Below are 19,566 nucleotides of genomic sequence, written 5' to 3'. Positions count from 1 at the left end.
GAAGTGAGGGGCAAAGTCTGCATTTGAATGAAAGTAGGTGCCAATAGGTAATATTACCAATAGGTAATGAACTATTGGTACTTTCTTTGGGTTTATTTTTCTTAAACCCTATTAAGTTCCTTACAGTTACATGCAAAATCAACCAACCAATATCTTTGTTCAGGGAAAACTGTGTCTTACTGCAGACTGAAGGAGGGTGTCAATCAAAGTTGAAGGCATTGCCTGAGGTGACCAGGAAGTTTCTAGAAGATTTTTGCTCTATGGGTACCTGGATGAGTCAGTTGGTTAAGTAAGCATCTGCCTTCAGCTTGGGACATGGTCCCAGGGTCCTGGGATCCAGCCCCATGTCAGGCTCCCAGCTCAGCAGGGAGTTTGTTTCTCCCTCTCGCCCTTTATCTCTCTTTCTCATGCTTTCTCTCTCTCTCTCTCAAGTAAATAATAAAATCTTTTTAAAAAAGCAGATTTTAGCTATATGTGGCCCAGAGACTACATGCCCCAAACCTAGATTTTTTAAATATTATTTTCTAAGGTAACTAAAAGCAATTAGACTTTTAGACAAGTGACCATTAATACTAACATTAAAGGGGGGTTATGTTTGTATTTGTTTCTTATTGCTGCTGTAAAAAATTGCCACAAATTTAGTCACTTGAAACAACTTAAATGTATTCTCTTACAATTCTGGAGGTCAGAAGCCCAAACTCATTTTTGCTGGGCCAGAGTCAAGGCTCCAGCAGGGCTGTTTTTTTTTTTTCTAGAGGATCCAGAGGAGAATCTGTTCTTAGTCTCTTCCAGCTTCCAGAGGCTTCTACTGGTATCCATTGCTCTCCCTGGCACATGGCCCTTTCTTCCATCTTTGAAACCAACAGCATAGCATCTTAATTCTGTGGTTATCACGTTGCCTTCCTCTTCTGTGTCAACACAAATCTTTCTCTGTTTCCCTCTTTTAAATACACTTGTGATGACATTTAGGTGTAAGGTGGGAACCCAGATAATGAAGGCTCATCTCCTCATCTCAGGATTCTTAGCTTAGTCATATCTCCAAGGCCCCTTTTTCTCCATAGAAAGTAACATTTGTGGGGTCCAGGGATCAGGGTCCAGATGTTGTAGGGGTCCAGTATCCAGTCTAACAGTGTTTGAATCAGGATGTTAATGAACAGATAACATAAAATATGCTCTTCCATTCATTAGAGCAGCCTAATCTCTTTCTCGATATTGGGAAGTCAAAATCATGTCAGAAAGTGACTTGGAAAATAGAGAATGAATGCACAGGGAAGTGGCTATACTGTGTGAGCCCCGGTGAGCTTCAAGGAAGCACTCGGGACCTACAGCAGCCCCTTGTTGCACCAGATCGCTCATGTGACCCAGAGCCTCTCTCCTCTGCTCTGGCCTAGCTTACACTGCCGTCATGTGCTCTTAGACATTCATGTCCTGTACCTGTCCCTTCTTGCAGTTGGTAAATTCTTTTTTTGGATGCATAATATTATAGACAAAGCCCCAGATTTGGGGGCTCATGAGCCATTTGAGAGTATCCTCCACTCTGTCCAGGGAGGACAGCAGCTCTGGCAGAAAAACAGAGAGTACAGGTAAAATGCTAGCGGCAAAAGCTTAGGAGATTTTGGAGCTTTGGAACTTAGAATTGACCTAGTTTAACCCTACATTTTCTGATGGGAAGTAAGTCCCAAAGACAGTGGTATGTCCAGGGCTAGACTATGATTTGTTATTTAGTCAGCTGCCATGTGCAAGAGTTATACAGAGGAACAGAATGTGAAAGAAGGAAATGAAGGATGGGAGGGGTACCATGGATCTAACTGGCAGGAAACTCCAACATATTCACTGGAAACCAGGCTTTGAGAATTTCTGAATTCACACTCCAATGCTTCATAGGCTATGGAGAAGTCTGGAAATCTGGTGCTATCAATCCATCATTAATAAAGTAGGAAAGGTAGCATTTGTTCCTGCGTATAAATCAGAAAAATAAAATCTGGCTCTCTCTTTTTCAAGCTAGAGAATAAGCCTACTTATTTTCCTAGAGGCAAGCTCTCTCTTGGTTAGGTAGCAACTTGTTGCCAGCCCAGCCCTCTGGGAAGGAGCAAAGTTGCAATAGGCAAGTCCCCTCCACTCCCACAGGCATCTTCCAGGGACATGAATGGGAGCTGGCGGATGGGATTGCTATAGCAACATGGATCAGGATGGAGGAAGCTCTTCTTCCTTCACACCAAGCACCAAGGTGCCTGAGCTGAAAGGAGAACTGGACTGACTGTTCCCTAAAGGGCTTAGGGCTGAAAAAATGATGACTTTGACCGTTTCCGTATGCACTATACATCTATCTTTACCATATGCCTTGACAGCCTCGTGTTTGCTATTATATGTCAAATACATTGAAAATCTTTTTTGCAGCTCTCAGAATAATATGCTTGGATACAATATGATCATGGTGGCAAAAAGCTGTGAAGTTGTGAGTCATCTTTCTCATGCTAATTAAAGTCCTAATCCAGTGATCTTAGGTCTAGGCAACAATTTCAAAATACCTCAGATAGAAAGGGACTCCTTGGGATTTGTTTTTCTGAGCAACTCAAAGGAGACTAAAGCCTTTTCCTAGGGACAGCAAGGACATCCAGGCAGCCTAACGAAAACCACAATCAATACAAAAATGTAAGTTATTCATCCTTGTCTGGGGGGTTGAAAATACACACTTTCCCCGTTTCCTTTCGGGGTTCCTGTCTGTTAGCTCGCTTGCTCTCTACTGTGATTGGGAGGCCCTCTCTCAAATGAAAGACTGGCTAACAGGTGTCCTCAGCAAAGAGGATGAGTGATACCTGCTTAAGAAGACTTCGGACCTTGCCTCAGCTTCTCAGAGATGCTGAGACAGGAGGGCTCTCAGCAGTTCCTAGATCTTCAAATGACTGCCCTGTATGTGGTCCCTCCTATCTGGTCACCTGCTCACCATCCCACCCTACCCCTGACTTGTCCCAAATCAAGATGGCCCCACTCCCCAGGACCCCGAACCAGCCTTTCAAGGGATGGAAAACACAGATGTCCTATTCTCCCCTCCTCCAATCTATTATTTTGTCATAAATTATATGCCTGGTTCCCCTTTGGGTCTTCGACTTCCTTGTAACTGCCACTTTTATAGGTCAAGCAGACTAAAATTTGCTAGTTTACGGTCTTTTTGCTTTCCTGCTGTAGGAACCCCACTTCGTCTGGAGGCCATGTGGATTTCTCTAAGGGAAGGCTCAAACTTAGAAAGCACAGGAAAGGAAAGCTCAAGATATTATCAGTCTACACAAAGACAAAGAAAAAATGACTGGAAGGCTGCATAGCACAATATTAACAGTAGTTACTGATGAGTATTGATTTTTTTTCCATGCGAGTCTTTGCATTTTTCAAATTTATTTTTATCACAATGAATCAGAAAGACAATGACACATGTTGTCTGTGAGAATAACTATGCTTCTCTTTGCAACTATAAGGAAGGGTGTGGAGTGATAAACCACAAGGACCTCTTTGGTCATCACAATGGGCCAGGATCGGGTTCAGTAAGTAACGGAAAGAGATTGCTCAGATGCCATTTTGAACAAAGCATAAAATCAAACTAAATTTGATTTGGTAAATAAGATGCCCTAAGGCCAGCTCTACTTAGGGTTACTTTATATTACTTCACACAGGCATGTCTAAATGGGTCCTCTATCACCCTTTAGACTAATTACATTTGATTAAGGGCTTCCTTAAAAGCTCTTCTTTCACAGTGAATTTTAAATGACCACTAACCTCCACTGATAGATATGCTGTGGGGTCACCCATGAATTGATTAGGTAGTGCCGTATTGTGCCTTTGGGATACTAGTTCTGCGGGCCCCTGGAACCCTGGTTCCATAAATCAGTGGGCAGGGATGGTAATTACAATATTCCTTTGCTATTTCTGTGCTGGAGCTCCTCTGTGTGATATAGTCACCTTTTTGTCTCTTTCCAAATTGGTGCATTCTCCACCAATCTGGTTTTTCTGTACACTTCTCAAAGGTATCTTGCTCATAGCTCTTTGCTCAGTTTGAGGCCATTATCTCCCCCAGGGTTTTATTCCAGATGGTTTTATAGTTTTATGCTCAGAGAATGGAATGGTAGGAGAAGTAGGGAAGGCAAATGGGTTGAACTATTAGAAATGCCAATTAAAAAGAGAAGAATAGATCTTAAATTTCTTGTTACACGAAGAAAATGTAACTACGTGTCGTAACAAATGTTAACTAGACTTGTGATCATTTTGCAGTCTATACAAATATCAAACCACTATGTCGTATACTTGAAACTAATATAATGTTACATGTCAATGATATCTCAATTAGAGGAAAAATAAATGTCAAGTGAAGTCTGTGGCTGACTACTCAGAATTCATTTCTGAACAATACTAAAAACATATTGTAAACAATATGGTTTTGATTTCAGAATAATCTTTTCAACAATCAACAATCAACAATGAAGAGTTACATATAGCTTTAATATACCTTATAGATATTTACAGGTTTAATGAAGTTTAAGTGAGTAATATACCTATATTTTAAAATACTCTAGGTATACAGGAACTCCTTAGAATTTTTTAGAATAATTCAAAGGAGAGTAAAGCCTTTAACAGTAACAACAAGGACATCCAGGTAGCCTAACAAAAACCACAACTAAATATGAAAATATGTTATTTAACCCTTATATCTAATTAGATATGTAATTATATGTATATCATGTATATAATTATGTATATAATTACATATCTATAATCCAGATGTATGTATATATGTATAATCCAAATGCATTTCAAAGTAAACAAAAGCTTCACTCTAACAGGCTTTGCTACAAAGACGGTTACTTGTTTGGTATGTAGATCTGAATCTAAAGTTGGCCTTTTCTCTCTCTCTCTCTCAGGTCTCTCACTCTGTGATTCACACACAGCCCAGGAAGAAAGAATGGGAGAGGGGGAAAGAAACCAGGGTTCACACCAAGAAAGGTCATAGAAACAGAAGTGTTAACTAAAGAATCCCAAAGGACATTAAGTTATAGGAAAGACTATCCACATAATAAATGTGACTTTCTGGGAAGAGGAGAAAATTTAATTTTACTTCATTGGAAGAATAGAATTCTTTTAGTTTAGTTATTAGATTAGCAGACTCTGGAGCTCCAGGCCTATGTTCGGATCCTGGGTTGCATGACCCTCGGCAAGTTACTCATCTGTGATATTTTTTCCTCAGGAAACTGGGTTGGTTATGGTGGTACTTGACTCATGATCTTTAGGAGATCTAAATACTTAGTATCTAAATACTTAGAACAGTATCTAAATACTTAGAACAGTACCTGGCTCACACTAAGTATGTAATAAATGCTAGATCTTCTTATTTTTGTGCCCTTTATCTTAACTGACATTTTGTCAAAACTTTCTTAAGAAAGGTTAGGTGTTGGTATTAGAAATGTCGTCTGAAGATTGAGATTTTTAAAATGTGTCCCAGCTTTACGGCAGCTACTCAGGTGCTGCTCTATATTTTGAAGTTTAAGAATTCAAGACATTCTGGCTACCATCTTTTCCAAGCATCCAGCCCATGCTATTTGAATAATAATAGTAATAGCGAATATTTCCTGAGACCATTTACTAAGACCATTTTAAACTCGGAGTTCTAAGTGCTTTATATGGATTAATGCTTTTGTTCCTCACAACAACTGTCTAGCATGATTCCCATTTAACAGACGAAGAACTTGTGGTTCATAAAGGTTGAAGCATCTTGTCAGAGATTGCCCAGCTGGGAAATGGCAGAGCCAGCAGCCAAGCCTGGCAGGCTGGCTCCAGAGGCACACCTTTACCTTCTCTGCTGTAACCACAACTAGCCAACATCAAGTTGACTGCCTTTGGTTTTCCTTTGGCCAATATAAGAGGTCCAGCCTTATTAGGAGGTTGGTAACTAATCAGACTTTTTGAGCTACTGGCTCATCAGTGACTCTAAGAGATTAGTAAAATTGATCAGAAGTGAGATTCTTTTCAATAATCAAATTAAGTAGAGGCACAAACATTTCACTGATAGTGATTTTTGCTGATTTGTCTCCACGTGATTTATCTGTGAGTTGCTCCCTTTCTGTACGGGTGGCTTCACACCTGAGGAACGAATCTCACATTTTTAAAACCTCTTGGTGCCTTCTATAGCCTTGGATGAAAATTTGTAACATTGGAAAGTTCTTTGTTTCTTACCTTCCTTTGTTTTCCCACATTCAATTAGCTGCTGCATATTCTCAGTTCGTTTTCTTATCTTGTATAGGAGAGATTTTGCTAATTTGCAGGACCTAGACAGGAAAATTGGCAGGAGTTGTGCCATTGTAATGGTTTGTCAATATGTAAAGAAGGCCAGGTGTTAGAAATGAAAGCCTTCTTTCTAAAGGACAAATCTCTCAGGATTTTCTTACAGGAGTAAGTTTGCCCCTGGGGCCTCCCACTCTTGGGGATGGACTTTCTGGAGAGAAGCCCAGCCTCAGAATGGAGGTGTGTGGTCGACTGACCACTGCAAATGGATGACTCAGTTTGTCCCAAGGGTTAATTCTGAGCTCTGTAGGACTTCATTTCTCTCTTCTTTTTAAAAGACTGTTTTTTTAGCTGAATTCTTTGACCATAGTCTATCTTCTAGTGTACTCTTTTTTGGACTATTTACTTATTTAAACTTCTTTAAACTTTTTTGTTTTATTTCCTTATCTGTTTATTATATCTTATCTAGTCTGAATTTTTAGTCTGCTAAAACTAAAACTTATTTTATACTGTTATCGCCTCTTATCTAAATTGCATGTATTTGCTTTATACATGTGTCTTCTATTATATTTACACTTTATTTTTAGTATCAAGAGAAAGACAGGAGGTGACTAGCTGGAGGACAGTCCCTAACCTAAGGGAGAGCGATTGGATTATTTTGTCCTTCTAAATATCTCATTAACTAGTCCTTTAAGTTCTCCTTTGTGCCTTCCTCTTTCTTTCTTTCTAATAATGAAATTTCAACATAAAATATGTTAAGCTAATTATGTAGATTCACTGGTCAACTTCATTATCTCCGAGTTTACCCAATCCTTCCAGGATAATAATATTTACTTTTAGTGCCAGTGGTTTTGAGTTAGATTTGTGCTATCTCTTCACAGTGTTGAACCAAACTTCCCAATTATTTCCTGATCCAAAATTTACAGTTTCTATTTTTTCACAACTGTTGGATTTTGACAAGGCCTTGCATGCAAATCATGAGCTATTGAGAAAAACACGTGGGTTGGGTCCTTCAGAATAACCTCCCACAGCATGTTCAATTCTGCCCTGACATCCCAGCTGTTCTCTCCCCTCTTTCTCAAGGCTTAACTCCATTGTAAGCCCTCACTGTAACTCAGGAAGTACTCTGATCACTGGATAACTGGTCTCCCCAGCTTAAGTCTCGTTCCCCATGTTTCTTCCTTGTGAAATGCTTTCATGTTACTTTTGTTGAAAAACATCCCTCTTTTCAGATGTCCCAAGGGCCATGCAAGGAATCCAAACTCCTTAGCTTGGGGTTTAAGGCCTTCAGGTTTTCTCCAGCCTCCTTTTCCAAACAGATCTCTAATTCTCTCCCTCTATGTTAGACAAAATAACAGAACAATGGTTTGCTAGTCTTCATTTATGGCTCAAATCTTTCCATGGTTGTTTTTCTGCTTACACTCTGTTTTTTAATGCATTTTTCTCCATCTGTGAATGTCAATATTATACACTCCTTTAAAGCCCCTTTCCCACTTTTTGGTTCCTCTAGATGAACAAAATCAACTTTTCCATGATGTTCCCTGGAGAAATACTGTTTTATAGGATTAATAAATGTTTTGGCCCTACGTGGCCCTCAGTTCAAATTCTGACCGTGCTGTATGTTAATTATTTGACCTAAGGCAATTTATTTAACTTTTTGAGCCTTTTTTTCACATCACACACACACAGATCTTCAATTCTCGAAGCTAAAATTCTCATTCAATATAGTCAGGTTTTCTACATTTTCTGATTCTATCTGGAACTTTTTATCTATGGAAATGCACCTCCTGAGAAATTCCAAAGTCTGAGAAATTCCAAAGTCATCTTAGACCATCTTGAAAACAAGTCAATTTGCATAACCATCTTTATACTATTGAGGCCTATTTGATTCTGGAGTAATTTCAAACTGTACAAATATACTGAGACCCAGTATATCGCATACCTAAAATTACTTAAGAGCATTAAAGTCTTCAACTAAAAAAGCCTTGGAAGTGGTGTTAGTTGAGCAGGAAATTCAAACACAGTGAAGGGAATTTGAGGGGCAAGGGGCTTCTTAAGGAAGATGAAGAGAGTGTACAATTAACAATCAGCTTAGAAATAGACGCATCCCTCGGTGCAAGGAAAATGAGGGTAACTTTTACCTAACTATTCCAATTGTATGATGCGGCTATTTCATCAGAATTTAGCCAATGGGACACAAACTGACATGAGCACAGTTGTTCCTGGGAAAGCACAGTCTGCCTAAAAGGAGAAAGGCAGAGTGAAATTTGAAACAGAAGTAGAAAGAAAGAGACAATAGCATTTTAAGTGAAGAGTAGTCAGGTGGGCAAGTTGCTTTTTAAGTGAAAAGATACCTCTTTCTGGTCTTTCTAGGTTAATCTCTCTATAGGTTGAATAAAAACAGAATGGAAGGGATAGTACATATTCTGAAAAATACTTATACTTCACAGGATGTATTTAAAAAATGTGGTGATTTCCCCATCTCTTTCTCCTCCTTCATAAGAATTGAGGGACCTGATAGACATGTACCTTCCTTAGTAACATGAACAGAGAGGAAGATCCTAGGAGCTGAGAGGAGGAGGAAGAGGAAGAGAAGGAAATGAGGCCAACGGCCAGAGTATCAGAGACTGTGACTTTGTGGGGAAAGCCCATTGTTATATTTGAAGCACTTTAAAAATATCACCAATTATAGTATTTATGTACTATATATGCACATATATATGTAAATATATTTGGAGTAATCATAAGAATGTTACATACATGCATACTTATGGATTCTATAGTAATTTTAGTTTTATAATGGTAAATATTATATATATATTCTACATATACATATAAGTAAATTACTGAGTGCCTAGTGTATGCTAGTTTATTGTTATCTAAAATACTCAAAGTAACTGCAAGATAGATGTTTTAGTTTCAGTGATGTAGCCACTGTACCTCCGAGCTTAGTGACTTAAGCCAACTCTAAGTGACAGAATCCCAGGACGGTGTCACTATTCTACAAGTGGACTGAAACAAACAAACAAACAAACCAAAACCATGCAATCTGTACAGCCCTGAGCCATCCAGAAAAGTTTAAATAGTGTAAAGTTTATAAAAATTATGCATACCAGGCAATGTTGTGATTCTTAACTGCTTAATATTTTAGGTTTCATTATCGTTAAGTATACCAGAATATTCTTGGTTTGTCTGTCTAACTTTTGTTTGTCAACCAAAACTATGCCTTCTTTAATGAATATTTTCTTTGTGAACCCTGTTCATGCAAACACAGGAGTCACCAGGCAGCTCTGCTTCTGCTGTGATGCTCCTGGCTCCTACCAGCACCTGTTGAGGATGGCGCCCAAGGGGTCAGGTATTGTTTCCATTTTGGCTTCTGAAACTTTACATCATAAGAAGCAAAAAAATGGTCAAAACAATGATAAATAATGCAGCAGTTGGCCCTTGTGGTAAGCAGTGCTGAATCTTAACGACTGAACTGAAGGCCAGAGCGTCTTGCCTGGGGACAAGCGTGTTGCCAGCTCAGCAGTCCCTGGCTGGCTCTGGAAGTGAACGTCCATAAATCTAGAGCCAGACAGGTGGTGAAAAGGGCTGAAAAGGAGAGGGCCAGCATCAGGGAAAGAAAGCTCAGTGAAGCGAAGAAGTAAAGGAGAACAAAGACTCTGGGGAAAATAACACACTTTGTTAGGACCCGAGAGGACAACAGTACCCTGTCCATGAGCAGTCATGGACATACCATAGCTCCCGTGTGTCCTGAAACCGGCAGGGCAATGACATGCTCCGCTGAATGAACTGTGTGTTTTCTTGGCCTGATTTTCCTCATCTTAGTCAAATTATTTTGTGAGTAGAGATACACCCTTGGATACGTACCTAAGACATGAATATAACTATGTACTCTAAAATTAAATAATTCATCCTTTCTTAGGATGGGTATCATTAATTTTAATGTTTGTCTTTAATAGAACAAACATCCTTCATCTTCATTATACCAAAGTTCTCCCATCCTGTCTCAGAAACACATATCCATTTATGTTTTCAATTTACTTTGTTCTATTTTTCAAAAAGTCAGGTCAAGACCTAATTTCTAAAGCAATCTTAACAGTGCTTTATTGTTCACCAGTGACTTATATGATTAAGGAACCTATCAGGATTTTTTGTTGTCGTTCTTTCTATAGCATCTCCTTTGCCAATATCTCATTCTCTGTGTTTTGCAGTTCAGCATCTTGAATAAAAGTTCATATAACAAATGGGTGTTATACTTTAGAAAATGGCAGCTCGATTTCAACAGCCACATAATTTCTTAGAATTTGTGCTTTCTTATTGCGAACTTCAATCATCTAAATACAAAAAGGCATTCAAATTCAAACACTTAAAAATAACATCTACCTGAAATTGATAAGGTTCTATTAATCTTTCAGCCCTAAGAATGTACCCAAACATTCATTCTTAAAAAGAAAATCCAAATAATTCATCCAAAAATAAATGAGACTAAAAGGTTGGTACTCAAATTATTAGTTACTAAATTAGCCACTTTGTGGGAACATTATGGAAGTCATGAAGAGGTGAGGGAAGAAGACAGAGTGTGACACAGCCATAGATCCCATCTACTTTTAGACTGCCAATAAGGAGCAATTCAGTTCAAGGCATATAAAGTAAAAATCTTTTTAAATCCTCAATTCACTGGTTGCACACATGCCTTGTGGCAGGTTTAGATAGGAAAATAGGCACTTAAAGGGGCAGTAAATGGACAGAGGAAATGGACTTCTTATTAAATGAAATGGCATTCATTTAGCATGAATGCTAATGGCACTAGGACAAGTGGTATCGGGAAGGGCTGTGACATCTCGTTAGGTCCTATGTGCTAACGTAACACTGATGTGGAAAATATGAGTGTATTCTCACTGTGGAACATCCAGGTAACCCCTGTGATTGGTGGCTTAAGATGAACTGACTGTAGGACCCAAATACATATTAATATTTTCTTCAATTTCAGATATTGACTTAAACCATACCATGTAATAAGCCAAAGCTGAGTAATATCTAAAAATTAATATGTTAAATTTTCTGTAAATTAGGAAAAGGTGACTGTATTGTAAGTGTTCCACATGAGCCTAGAATTGACCTTCATGAAGATAATATATTAGTTGAAATAATTCTATTATGTTGCTATAGGAAAGAAATATAGACTGTTGACATAGAAAAAGATTGAGTGTTAAATATATATACCATCCAATGTAATTTCAGATGAGATAAAATGGTCTTAAATGACACTCAGCTAGTAATAAATGAAGTAAGCAGATATGTACTTAATATTAATTACTGTATAAATCCTATCATTTATATTGAAATATTTATCTGGGAAATGTCTACTAAATTTGTTTGTTTTTCATTCATTCATGCACTGATTTCTTTTTCAAGTTTTTAAAGTATTTCTAGCAGCTTAAAAGACTGCTATAAATCATAATTGAGAAAAATATAATTCATTGCCCCAAGAAAGACCAGGAATAATATGGAACAAGGAGAAAAATACTTTCTAAAATTAATTTTTAACAACTGACTTAGAGCTTCCAAGTGGCTGGGACAAAAGAAATGGAGATATGATTGATTATATAATTTTAATCTTAGTAAGGACAAAAAAGCTATAGCAGTTTTTGAGGAGAAACATTCTTTCCCTTGGACTTTGGTCTGAATTGTATTTTTTGAGTGCCTCTTCTCAAGTAATCATTGGGTCATTTATTGGTAAATGCCATTAGCTATATCCACATGGTAAATGCAATACTAATTTATATGGCAATTATATACATTTCTATTTGATTTGATTTCTATGTGTTTTACCATAGTCCTGGCCTGGTAGCCACTCTTCTGTAGTGACACTTGTTTTGTCTCCCATCTTTAGAGCAGGATATTGATTACTCATCCACATACTCCTTGTCTCTTTCCCTAACCCTTCCTAAAGCTGTTCTATACATAGATTATATTGCAACACATGAAATGCATGCCAACTTTTCAAGTGATAAATGACACCAGATAACTGTGAAATCTCTTCCTGGATATAAAAAGGGGCTTTTACTATGTAATTAAGTTAATCAAATTTTACATTATTAAAAGCAAGTTTCTAGGGAACAAGAAGCATGCTGATGGTAGAGAGTAGCTTTGGGTCAGCTGGGTGGCAGTTAGGAGGGAAAGCTGGATGTCAAGTGGAAGGAGAAAGAGAAGTAGGAACCCGTGAAGACAAACTAGAACTCATGTTTTTCTTCACTTCCAGTTTCAGTAATGCTGGTATATCCTGACACAGTATTACACATGTGTCTGGACCAGGACTTGGAGAAGCTAAGGAAAATGATCTGGCGGGAGATTGAGGAGTTGTGCGTTTGGGTCAACAAGTGAGTCTTACAAAGGGAACATGTACAAGAGCAGCCATGGTGCTTAGAGTTCTGCGCTAGCCTTCAGGACATGGAAATTACTGCTTCTTTACCTCGGCTTGCAAAATTCCATATAGATTTTTACACAAGGTAAGTAGCTAATCCAGAATTATAGAGGGAAGAAAAGTCTGGGACACGTCATTCCTGTGGAGGCACACTGAACAGCACAAAGCTATCACAGTCCACTCTGTCAGTCTGGCAGCCATATACACCTTTTATTCATATTTAACTTACTAGCTGTCTTCCAAAATAAGGTACAAGTCCCTCTATCTATGTTAGGAGGGTGTTCATTCCTCCTAACTGAGCATACTTACATTTAATTGCTAAGATAAAAGCTTGACTGTTTTTCACATATCTTAAAGAAATGTAAAAAGGTAAGAAAAATGGTGATTATCCCACAACCTTTCTTCATATTAAAATAGAGAGGACATTAGTAACTATCACAGTTTTTGTTTCTATTACTGGTCACATTGTCACTGCTGGTATTTAAAACTATCTCTTTCCACTATCCATTCTGTATTCCTTTTGTTCTCAGAAAGCACTTTAGCTGATAGTGTTTCCTTTCCTGGTCGGGTGACCCAAGACTTAATTCCAGAATGGTATAAGCCAGTAGCAGTCCAACTTTTATTGGTTTGTAGTTTTACATTAACTTTTATGACAGGACATGGAATTATTCATATGTTCCTCAGGGTATTGCCTATATGCCAAACATAGTCATTCATATTCTCATTGTAGAATAGCACTCCAATTCATCCCTTGAAATTCAAGATCAAGCATTCCAGCTGACAAGGTAATTCCCTTCTTTGTCTGTTGACCCACAGGCATTAAGGAGCTCAAAGTGGCTAGTGATAGTATCACCTGTCAGTTTTAATGGAGCCATGGCTGTGTTCTCTGGTAGAGGTGTTCTTCCTTTGGGAACTAAGCCCTCTGGACTAGTAGACACAAAGTTGTGCGTTTGGGATGAAAATATTTTGCTACCTCATCAAAAGGGGTCATGAAGAGCCATTTCATTTCCATCTTCAATTAACAGAGATATAATAAGATAAGTTTTTACATTTTGATATCTAAGATATCAGTATTTATTTTTATTTCTTTAACTTTGTAGAGGTACAATTTGTATATGATAAAATGCATATATTTTAACTTCATTTTGATAAGTTTTCACAAATTTATATGCTAGGTATGAATGCCTACATACAAGATATAGAACATTTTCCATCACTTTTCATTTCCTGAAGAGTTCTCTTATGTCTTTTCCTTGGCAATTCCTCCATTATCTGGCCCCAGTGTTTTCTACACTTTTACAAAAATAGATCATAGAGTATTTACTCTTCGGCATCTGGACTTTTTTCTCAGGATTTTTTTTTTCTTTTTAAAGATTCATCTATTTTGGTTTATATATCAGAAATTTATTCTTCTTTTGAGTATTTTTCTATCATGTAAAGATATCAAAATTTGTTTACCCATCACATTTATTGACACTTATGTAGTTTCTAAGTTTACTGACATTTATGTAGTTTCCAAGTTTTGGGTATTATAAGAAAAGTTCCAATGAACATTTTTGTATGTGTCTTTGTGTAGACATGTTTTTATTTTTTTCAGGAAATACACGGGAAGAGACTTTCTGGATTATATAGTAAGTATACCTTAGAAGACATTGCCAAGCTTTTTAAGAAGTGGTTTATTATTTTATATTCCTTCCAAAATTGTATGAGCATTCTAGTTGTTCCTTATCTTTATCAACATTTAGTATTATCAGTTTTTTTTAATATTATTCATTTAAAAATGTTTGACTGTGGTTTTAATTTGCATTTCCATTAAAATTAATGCTGTTGAGCATTTTCCTGTGCTTATTGGCCATCTGAATATCTTCTTTCATGAAGTGTCTGTTCAAATATTTCTATCCAGTTTTAATTTTTTGTTTTCTTATTATTGAGCTGAAAGAATTTTTATGTGTTCTGGATACCAGTGTATTCATTATTTTATATATATAAATGTATACATTTATAAATGTATATATTTATCAATAAATTATTTTATAAATAAGTATATATAAGTAAATATTATATATATAATTTTACATTATATATATAATTTCCATTATTTGGCTTGTTTTTCAAGTTCTTAACCATCATATTCAAAGAACAGAAGTTTTTAATTTCTGTGAAGTTGGATTTATCAAACTTATGGTTCATGAATTTTGAGTGTTATCTAAATACGATTTTGATATCATAGATTTTCTTCTATAATCTCCTGTGTAAGTGTTAGAGTTATAGTTTTACATTTAATTCTATTTTTAAATAGTTTTTGTTTATACTGTGAAGTAAGGATTAATGTTCTTTTTTTCCTATAAGGACATCTAGTTGTTCCAACATCATTTATTAAAAAGGTTCTCCTTTCCTTATTTTGTCTAATATTAATGTAACCACCTTGACATTCTTATCTTGACTGTACATACTTGTTTTCTTCCTTTATTTTCGACTGTTGTGTCTTTGTATTTAAATTGCATTTTTTTGAGAAAGAATATAATTGGTTTTGCTTTTTGAGCTAGTCTGATAATACCTGCCTTTTGGTTGAAATATTCCGTCCAACAATTGAAATTTTAAAATAGCATTTGTAGTAGCATCAAATATATAAAATATTTGGGATTACATTTAACAAAATATGTATAAAATTTGTACAGTAAGAACTATAAAACCTTATGAAGAAAAAAATGGAAATACTAAAATAAATAAAAAGATGTATTGTGTACATATTCAACTGGAATCACATGTTTTGTGCATGTGTTGCTCGTGCACATTGTATGCTTGTGTGTTTAAAGCAAACAAATTCACAAGGGAAAATTCTCCTTGTTTCATATAAGCAGTTTTTCCATGGCCTCACACCCAGGAAATGTTAGATTTGAAATCTGAATCCAGTTTTGTCATACTTCCAAGTCCTATTATTTCTAATTCATGATATCACCTGCCTGTGTCTACTTAGTATGCTTAAGTAATGCCTAAGTGTCAAGAATTTCTGGCTTGTTGTACTGCAAAAGAATGGTGCATTGGTCTCATAACCTGGGTCAATTGATGTTGACCCAATGTGTTGACCTTTGCCTGGTTCCTTCCTAATACCATGTGCTCTTAGCTAGGTAGGAGAGATGGGTAGGAATCATCTCAAATCTACCCTGGATTACACTATAAGTTGCTTATATAAAAACATAAATTGCTTGCATCAGATTTCAGAAGAATCCTGGGAAATCTTCCTTGAATCACTTAGTAGGAAGATATAAAATAGGAGACATGCGAGCTCCAGAAACTTCAGGGACAAATGTGACTTTGCCACATTAATTACATCCAGCACTCCCATATATTTCTATATAGAGTTAGAGTGAGGCCTTTCCTGAGAAATGTTCCACCAGGCTTGTTGAATGGGTCAAGATGGAAGAAGGAGATGAGAAAATGGTCTACTATGAAGCTAGACTTGGAGGGTAATAACCTACACAATAATGCAAACAATATCTTTAAAAATGAGAAAATTAGCTTCAGGAAAAAAGAAGAAAGAGATACAAAGTGAGTCAAGATGAGACTGAGGAGATATTTTAGATTTGGGGAGAACTGTTATCTAGAGGCAATTTGTGATCACTTGATAGCTTGGAGAAACTTCAGATAGACAATAGAACTTCATATTCCTCAGGCTAAACTCTAAAACATAGGAGTAAAAAAGGGGTGAGGTGGAAAATATTATATTTCTTACGAAGATAAAGATTATTTACTTTTCATGTATTCATGCTACAGGATACTATGACAACTTACCAAAAACTACTTGGCAGAATACTGAGGGCAAGTAAGTGATTCCGACATGGTCCCTACCGTCAAGCAATGTACTTTTTATGGAAATGAATACATAATAAACATTTATAAGGTAAGTACTATATCAGGTTAGGCAGTGGTAGAACCACAACTCCAAAGTCTAAGTGGCTTTGCACAACACATTTTTATTTCTTTTTCATGCATTGCCTGCTGTGGGTCTGAGTGTCTCCATATGTTGGTTTATTGTTCAAGCTACTTCAGTCTTCTGACAATCTCACATTAGCAGGTGATTTGAGAATCATCATGACAGAGGAAGAGAGAGCTAGAGAGAAGAGCATCAAAATTAAATATTCTACCAGGAAATGACACCTGTCACTTCCATTCATATTTCACTGCCTAAGTAAGATGTATGGCTTAATTCTGTGGCAGGCAAATAGAGGAAAACTAGTACTGGTGAAAAGTGTTGACTCCTACAGTATGTATGTATGTATGTATACACATATGCTTTGTGATAGTGGTATAGCTAAAAGACCATGGGTCACTCATCAGTTAGTAGTAGAGGGCCGAGTGACTACTGCTAGTATTTTCTTCTAGTTTTGGCACGGAAAAATAAGTCCTGACATATACAGTAAAAGAAAAATGTAGAAAACCATTAAAATAAGAGTCTCCTGTGCATTCTAAACTCTAATACAGACAATAAAAATTGGAATTTTGCACCCAGCTTTATAAAGTCCTATGTGAAATGCAAAATAAATAGAAGATATTATTCTGGTTCTTTTTTTTTTTTTTTAAAGATTTTATTTATTTGACAGAGAGAGAGAGATCACAAGTAGGCAGAGAGGCAGACAGAGAGAGAGAGAGGGGAGGAAGCAGGATCCCCGTGGAGCAGAGAGCCTGATGCGGGGCTTGATTCCAGAACCCTGGGATCATGACCTGAGCCAAAGGCAGAGGCTTTAACCCACTGAGCCACCCAGGCACCCTATTATTCTGGCTCTTAAAGATCATGCAATATAATGGGGAGGTCAGGCAAACCTAAAGAAATGCAGTAAAAACTGATCAATCTGATAACCTCTGAACTGGAACTTTTTATTACTTCCCTACATATATAAGACAATGATAATGATAACCTTGAGATTCTGCAAAAGCCTAAAGTGCTTTCAGAATCATTACAGAAATATTAAAGTATTTTCAGTACAGTTTAGGTTTGAGGCTATTATTGAATTTTACTACTAGACAATTAGCCATTCATGCACCATATATATTACATATCTCTAGTAACTTGAAGCTGTGATGAACTAGAGTGCCCCATTCTCTGATCTTTTATAAACAAAATTAGAGAAACAGATAAACATTTGTTTCTAGCAACATCTGCACAGAATTGCTTATGCATATTGAGCAATCATGCTGATTTATAATGGAAGTAAGATGGAATTGGGTTAAGCAGGAGATTATATAAAAGGCTATCTGAAGAAGATGAGTATGTTTTGCAGTGGAGGTGAGAGGTATTTTGGTGCATAGGGAGATAAGGTGGGGAAGCATCTCAGAGAAAGATATGAGGTAATTTAGAAACAGATGTATGAGCTTGGTCATATTAATTGTGTTTTGTGGCTAGAGAGGAGTATATAATGCAAAGTAGCAGGGAGAAGAATGTTCTAAAAATCAGAGTGTTAAAGCTTATGACCAGGAATTTTTATATGGTCAAAGTGCAGCTTCAAATCCATTTAGGTTCTCAAAAGGCAGGCTCAGAGATATAGTTCCTGGATTTGTTTGTAAGGTAGGTTGGATAAGGAGGAGCTCCAAAAATGTTTGGTACAGACATGGAGGCCTTGGAACTGCCAGAAGAGAAATTGAATCCTAACGATTACAGGGAAGAATCAGTAGATTGGAGATTCTTAGGATTTCTATCTGAGGTACTTTGATTATTTCAGTGATCATATCCACTGCGATAATGCCAATTACCATCTATATGTTTATAATTCTTTTTAAAAAATATTTTATTTATTGGGGCACGTGTGTGGCTCAGTTAGTTGAGCAGCTGATTTCAGCCCAGGTCATAATCCCGGGATCCTGGGATCCTAGGATGGAGCCTCACATCGGGCTCCTGGCTCAGAAAGAGCCTGCTTCCCCCTCTCCTTTTGCTTGCCACTGCCCCTGCTTGTTCTTTCTCTCTGTGTCAAATAAAAAAAAAAAAAAAAGATTTTATTTATTTATTTGAGAGAGAGAAAAAGAGAGAGAAAGCACATGCACAAGTTTTGGGGTGGGCAGAGGGAGAGGCAGACTCCCCACTGAGCAGGGAGGCCAACTCGGGCTTGATCCCAGGACCCCAAGATCATGACCTGAGCTGAACGCAGATGCTTAATGGACTGAGCCACCCAGGTACCTCTATATGTTTATAATTCTTATCTAGAAGTAATAAAAATGTCATATAGTGGTAAAGTGTGTATCAGTAAATGTTAGTTATTATAGGTCTACCAACATCTATCCATTCTCAACCAAAATTTGTATATCTATCTGCATTTTGGCTATCTCCATCTGAATACCCAAAGAAACCTCAAGCTCAACAGGTCTAGAATTTTTCTCTCTTTACCCTAACCTATCTTGTGCTGTGTTTCCTTTTTATTCAGCCTACTGAATATGCCTCAACATTTTTTTCAAAGATTTTATTTATTTATTTGACAGAGAGAGAGAGAGAGAGATAGTGAGAGAGGGAACACAAGCAGGGGCAGTGAGAGAGGGGGAAGCAGGCTTCCTGCTGAGCAGGGAGCCTGATTCAGGGCTCCAGCCCAGGACCCGGGGATCATGACCTGAGCTGAAGGCAGACGCTTAATGACTGAGCCACTCAGGCGCACCTGCCTCAACATTTTTTTTTTAATTTTATTTTTTATAAACATATTGCTTCAACATTTTTACCAGTGTATCTCTGTGTTGTTAGCCACATAGCACATGCTCAAATATATTAGTATGTGAATATTTCATATGAATAAAGACTAGGTAAGAGCAATGAAGGAGCTGGATTTTGAGCAGGACTCCAAGGTTATAAATTTACGTAGAAATGCTATTGGAATTGTAAGGAAAAGAATGTGGGC

General features: G+C 37.1%; 1 pseudogene; it reads right to left on the bottom strand.

Annotated features, from left to right (window-relative positions):
* Positions 1–10,467: 10,467 nt before the first annotated feature.
* The window catches only part of LOC116867396, a 37,221-nt pseudogene continuing 28,122 nt past the window's right edge, over positions 10,468–19,566 (bottom strand).

Source organism: Lontra canadensis, unplaced genomic scaffold (genome assembly GCF_010015895.1).
Source record: "Lontra canadensis isolate GAN:19392208 unplaced genomic scaffold, GSC_riverotter_1.0 scaffold12, whole genome shotgun sequence".
NCBI lineage: Eukaryota > Metazoa > Chordata > Mammalia > Carnivora > Mustelidae > Lontra > Lontra canadensis.
This window is presented reverse-complemented; position numbering and strand designations above follow the sequence as displayed.